Source organism: Gossypium arboreum, chromosome 4 (genome assembly GCF_025698485.1).
Source record: "Gossypium arboreum isolate Shixiya-1 chromosome 4, ASM2569848v2, whole genome shotgun sequence".
Classification (NCBI taxonomy): Eukaryota; Viridiplantae; Streptophyta; class Magnoliopsida; order Malvales; family Malvaceae; genus Gossypium; species Gossypium arboreum.
Window position 1 is genome coordinate 109,272,014 of NC_069073.1, and position 7,273 is coordinate 109,279,286.

Consider the following 7,273-nt stretch of genomic DNA (forward strand, 5'->3'; position numbering starts at 1 on the left):
AGATGTATTTTAATCAAAGTCACAATAATAACGAATGAACTCTGTAGAGATTTAAGATCTAGTTTAATTGATATCTATTTTACATTTATTTATATGTTTGTCAAATATCTAAAAATGTATTTAAAAGTGGTAACTTATAGTGGTCCAAAGAGAATAATTCCTGATTATGTTCTCATGGTGCAGCTTATATATAGTGGATTGTGACAATTCCATCGAAAGGGTCTTCAAATATCTATATCTCAACTTTCAAACCAAGGCGAAAAGACTAATTTTCTTGCGGGGCTTTCAAGAGTTAAGAGACAAACAAGCAAAGTTAAGTTGGACATAAGGCCTGGAAAAGTTTTAAGAGTAATTTAGAGTCAAGATCTCTCATTTCATGTTTGTTGGGAGTTGGGACAATATAAAATTGTACTAACCATAAATCATGGCATTAACAAATTGTGAACTAGGTTAAGCTAGGCTCCAATTTATGTCCATTTGACAAAGATAATTGACAATTGTAACAAAGATCTCAAGCAAGAAATGTTAGGAGAAGACAACAATTCACGTGGCCGGGCCTTCCATTGTGTATGCATGGGGATTCATGAAGGGTGGGCAGTGATGGCACAAGGGACCCCTCTCGAATGTCTGTCTCCGATACCTCCAAATAATTAAAAACCCAACTTTCCTAGTTCATATTATCCTCAGTTAAGTCATTGAGGCGCCATTAATGTTTGATGTTTGACAAGCTATGAGAATTTATTATAAATCGCAATATGCCCCTCTAAATGAAAGCTAAACCTATATTAAAATCCCCACTCATCTCTTCACAAGGTGATGATACAATTGTAATTTTGTACATTTGATGATGTCCTAAACAATGGATCCTTTCAGTCACCTCAAGCTAACAAACCCCTTATCTTCCAAATCTATGTGGATCCCACTCCTTAAGATCATGGGTCCTATCAATGGCCGCCATGCCCATAGTTTGACCATACAAGATCCAAATGGGCTTCTCTTTTTTCCCTCTTTGAATAATCCTTTTTTATTTTTATTTATGAAGATAAATAAAAGTATAAGGTAATGGCCTAATGGACCTTTAACAAAACCCAAAACTCTCTTAGTCTTAGCTTAGAGAATGGGAAATGGAAGAGCTTCTCCTTGCCACATGAAAACCAAAAAAAAAAAAAAAAAAAAAAAAAAAAAGGAAAAAGAGTCGCTCAAAGTCAATAAAATGATTGATGGGTAATTGAAGCCTGGAGAAATGTTCTTCCTGATCAGCAGCTCATTCACCCACCAATTGTTGTTTCATCAAAATGGAAAACGATGTGCAATCAACTTATAAACCTCTTTAAGTCTTAAGCACACAGGCTAAGATATGGGACAAGACCCCATTAGTTTTCCATTTTGCAACCATGAAAGTGGGGACTAATGGCAAAAACTACTGTACGAAAAAAAAGAAGATTTTCTTCCATACATATCAGCAAGGCAAAGTTTAGGAATCTGATGTCGTTGGAGGTGGAAATAAAATTATAAAATAATTTAAATTTAATTATTAATAATTGAGAGGAACAAAAATTCATGTAAGACTTACGATAGCATGTATTGAATTTTGACGTTTGAATATTTTGCTAATGAAAGAACATCACGCATTATTGATGTCATTCCTTAGGTTTTAGTTCATTAAGAATAATCTTAGTTACTAATATCAAATATATACCATAATATAGAAGTACTCCCCAAGTTTTAATATGCGTCAATTTGATTTCATTCTTTGAAGAACAAGCAACGAAATATGTTGTTCTAGAGGGTAATTTAGTTATTTGATGTGTAAGAAATGAGAAAAAGAGGAAAGAAAAAAAGAAGAAGATCTATTTGTATATTTGAAATTCTGTACCTCTATTTTTAAATTTAAAAATTCAAATCCAGTTATTAGTACCGTTAAAATTCTTCTATTAAATTTGTTGGTGTGACCTTCTAATTTTTTTTTTAAAACAAAGTATTCACTCAATAATCATGTGTCACAAAAAATAACATTGTAATAGACTTGAATTTAACAAAAATTTAACGATATTAACAATTTTTAAAATTTACATTTGATAGTTTAATTAGAATAAAATATTTAGACTAACTAATGACATTATAAATGTCAAGTACCAAATTATATTAAAATTAAAATTTAAAGATCAAATCTCAAATTTGAACATAGACCAAAATTAAAATTTAATATTTTTACATAATTAAAAATAAAAGATTCAGAATTAAAATTTAACTATTTTGTTAATAATGTAAAAATAGCAATGACAAGTGTGAAAGGCCATCTTTTTATATATGGTAGTATAGATATTGATTCATCAAGAGTAACTATCATCATCCTTAAACCCTAATCATTAACATCAATGTCTAATTCAAAAATCATGAATGAAAATATTTAAAAATGGTTAAACCTTAAAATTGATTGATAACATATTTAATTGAAGGGTAAGGATCATTTATTCAATTTCTCCCGAATTCAAGTACTCTATATAATTTTGAAATCATACGCATAAAAACTTCACTACGAACTTGTGCCAACTCATGAAATGGAGATTTAAAATTATGCTAATACTCGATTAAAATATAGTGAAAGCATGTTAGTGAGATTATTATTAATTTGACTAATTATGAACTAATAAGGCGATATTTTCTGAAACATCGAACAAGTCTAAACTAGCTCATCATTGGCTTAACTCTAAACTTATATAATTATCAACACTTTGCTGGAACACCGACTTCAAAAACATTTCAAAATTTCATATATTTTATTGCACTTGCGGCAGTTTTCTGTTAACCTGGCAGAGTTGATTATAGTTTTTTTCTGTGTCAGATGAATCTGCATGTGCCATGTTATGATATCAACTTTCTTTTGATTCCCTATAGGAGATTTGAGAATACATAAAATTAAATCATAATCAAGTAATTACAATCATACCTGGAATCATAGTTAAGAACTGCACCATTTGTTGTAGGAATGATGTGTCATGATGATAACAGCTTGTAGTTTGAGAAAGAATGAAATAAAAAGTTATCTAAAACACTTGGATTTAGCCATGCCAATGACTTTAAAATATAATCCAATTACCTTTTTTTACATTGGAAATTGATTCCAACATTCACTATTCAATATCACCAATTATAAATTTGTTTCAAGTTGAATGTCTTATATTTGGGTATAAAAAAAAATATGGTAAAAGTATTATGGAGGCTTTTATAATAAGAGTAAAATTGCATTTTATCTCATGAGCAGATTAGTCTCTGTATATTAGATTAAAGAGTAAATCGGTTCTTTTGTTAAAAATTTCATCATTTTTACTGTTAAAAGTTAGTCCATATATGCCAACATGAGGTACATGTGACATACCACTTATCATTGTTTGGTTATTTTGTTTGTCGTACCAATTTTGAACAGTAAAAATGGATGAATTTTTCAACAAAAAAAATTTAATTTGCTCTTTTACATATTGCACAGGGACTAAATTATCTATTTTTTTAGTAGAGGGAGCAAAATGCAACATGATACCTAATATAGGACCTCCATAATATTTTTAACAATATATATATAATGGTGAAGCTATTTAGACCAAAGGGGTAAAATAGGTTGAAGCATCCCATGTTGGGGGAAAGCAAGTGGGCTATAGTTTCACATGGGATCTAAACAACAAACATCGAATCTGTGTATATAAAAACTGAAATGCCCTCCCACCCCCAGGAGGAAGACAAATCCTGTGGAAATAACTTTGTGCGTCATTCATATCAGGATTGTTAAGTAAATAAATGTCTGAAAGTCCAGATATTTTAGCAGCTCCTTTTTCGGCGTGCAATGAGGGCCGAGGCTAAGTTCTCTCAGGGCCAGGGGCCGGTCTGATCACCAACACCACCCACATTAATTTCGTTTGCATTTCAAACAAGGCTCACACTCTTCATGCATCTCTTTCTTTGACATGTGCATTATTGTTATATTGTAATTATAATTATAGCTATTCGTATAAGGCAAATTTATGACGGCCATGCATGCACGGGCTTTTCCTAACATGCCTATGTAACCGAAAAGCCAGACATCTGACAAGTCTCCTAATCCAAGGCTTTTCCATTATCATCTTCTAAATAAAATAGAAATAAAAATCTTTACATTTGTAATTTACTTCTTGGCCTTCTCTTACAGTCGCACTCAAACTAAAAGAAGCCTTAGAAATTCAAAGGGAGCTTTGTCAAACCGTAAAGCCTTGACCACTAATCTATTTGATAAAAAAAACAAACAAAATTTATAATTCACAATCACTACTTAGTTGCCCATTGAAATTATGTACACATGTATTGTCAATCTATCCAATGTTCTAGACAATGAATTTGTGATTTCAACCCTTACTTTAATCATATCAGACAATCTAATCAATTTCATACGGAAGGTCTTATTATGTTCTAGGTCTTTCTACTTTTTTCATATTTAAAAATTAGTCTTTTTATACTTTTAATCCCGATAATTTAGTCTCTTTACAACATTTTCTTAATAATTGGAGTTCAATTGATAACACTGTCAAAAGAATTTCGTTAAATTAAATTACGTGGTATTTTTTAAAATTAAAAATTTAGTCACTAGCCAATATTGCATGCTTGAAAGGTCAAATAAGCAAATAGGTTTTTGGGAGTTTGTTAAGTTTTGGAGGTTGAACTATGGTGCATTTTTGAGGGCTTGACTCTTTTATTGGAATAGGGATTTGATAGAGTGTTGATTAATACAGATAGTATGGAAGCAGTTCAGATTATTCAAGAGAATAACTTAAGGGACTCGAATTCAGCTTTGATCAGGCGAATCCACCAGCTACTGGGAAAAATAGTTTAATGGCGTGTCCAACATGTGTCTAGAGAAAAAAATAAAATTATAAATTATCTTGCGAAAATGGATCATAGCAACAAGGACGACGTTTTACAATTGTTCGAACAACCTCTTATAGGTGTTTTGGTTTACGTTTTTGTGACCCCTATGTTTTTGTTTTCTTTTCACCAAAAAAGCAAATAAAAATGGTAAGTCTAGGACTGCAAGTTTTTTTTATTCTAAATATGATATTGTAAGATTCTTCAGCATTTATATTTTTTGCTTACATGGCATGCATGAGACTCTAAAATGGCCACTTGACTAGCTTTTTAAAAATGCTAAATTATTCAATTTAATGATTTTATTTTATAGTATTATCATCAATTGACATTTAATTCATGTATCAAAAGATGAGATATTTAAGTTTTAAATAAAAAAAGTAAAGAAATTTATTGATATGAGATACAACAAGGGAGGAGATAATGGTGGTGACAAAGAGGTCGGTTCATCTTGATAGGAGAAGAGCTGAAGCGAGAGAAATTACGAGAAGAGAGTTTAAGGTGGGTAGGTGAGATTATGTGCTAGGTTGGATGCCTTAAGGTCGTTGGAAGGGAAAGAAGATCCCCTTATCATCATGTGTTGGGGCATATATAGGGGAAAATCCCTAGTGTGAAGTCGTCGACAACTTCAAAATATCACGAATGTGTGGTCGGCCAGGTGGTAAGGCCATTACACCTTGTTGTTGTTAAGCGTAATATTGTCATGGCATTCCCTTTCCTGAAGTAGTACAATATTGTTAGCTTTAATAGTCCCATCTTAAAAAATAAGTATGTACCCACTTTTAATGGAGGGTCCGCTATTTAGTAGGCAACCTAATGGAAGATGAAGTACTGGTGGTGCAAGTGGGAGGATAGTCCAAAAATACTTTTTAAATTGATTCGCGTGATGCCACATCTCTAGATCAAGATAGAGGTATAACAAAATTAATATTTTAAAATAAAAATACATGCAGTAAATGTCAAATATGCAAATAGTAGAGAAACTACAGCATAATTAGATCTTAATTGAATGGGGTATCGGGGATTGCACGGAAGCCGATAGTAAGTTGGCATCTGAGTGTTGGGGATGAAAATTTGGTGTTAAGGTATATACAATAATATTCGAAATTGAAAAAGCAATTATTAATCGATTTTAATTAGGAAACAGATTTTGTGGACATGAAGTAGTAGTACGTAAAACTGTGGTTGAGATTAGGATGTTGATCCAGCTTGCTATCTGCGTTGTGTCTGTCGAGTGGAGTGGAGGAAGTGGTCCACTATAGACTTCAAATCACTGATATTATTTTCACCTACCAAAATCCTCTATGCTTTGAATACCTGCACCATTTTCCTCTCATTGCTTTCTCGCTTCCCAATTTGCATTGTACGCATATCTTTTTTGTTATAGGCCAATTTTGGGCCCATTCACATTAAACCCCATAAGCCCATTTACATTACAATACCCGGAGCCCAATAAGATAAACCCAATTACCCATTTACCCTTTTTAACTACCCAAACCCGAATGACCCATTTACACCTAAATCCCTTGACCCATTTACAACTATTACCCCTAACCCTAAGCTAGCCCAATCGAAACCCTAGTCCCTAAATTCGGCTGACTCAGCCACTTGCCTCTCCCCAATCTCCCAAAGTTATCGCCACCAGCACCATCACACACTCCCACCCTTTTGCAAAGACAGAGAGGAAGGAAGCAAGCACGCAACAATAGTAAAAATAATAGAAAAAGAACTTGTAAAGGCTATAAAAGCGAAATGAGATCAATGTACAGGGGCTGTTTTGAGAAATAAAATATCGATCTTTGAAATAAAAGCCAAACAATGTGTCAAGACACAAAAATAAACAAAGCAATCCAAAAAAAGAGTCAAAACGCCAAAACAAGAGTCAAACCTTAAGGTGATTTTCTTTTTTTTTTAAATCGGTTTCTTTTACTCCTTTCTCGTTTACTCAATCACATATACATATATATATACATATATTATTAAGCAAAAAAAAAATTAACTTTTTCCGCCCGTCGGCGGCGGCGTATGACGGTCCAACAATTAGACCGTTGTGGGTCCATGGCCGGAAGTCCTCCTCCCTCTCCCTTCTCTCTTCCTTCTCTCCTCACCAAATGATTTTTTTTGTTAATTTTGGCCTTTATATAGCCTCCCAAAACGACGTCGTTTTGGGGGCTGCCATTTAACCCCAAAACGACGTCGTTTTGATGCGACCCGGTTCGACCCGACCCGACCCGCCTCAGGATCTGCGTGTTTTTGAAAAAGGGGGAATTTGCGCGTACGGTCCTTCCGCGTTTTCAAGCTTTTGCAATCAATTTTTTTTATTTTAAAATTTACCCCATGAAGTTGTCGCGCTTTTCAATTTAGTCCCCACTGATATATTGTG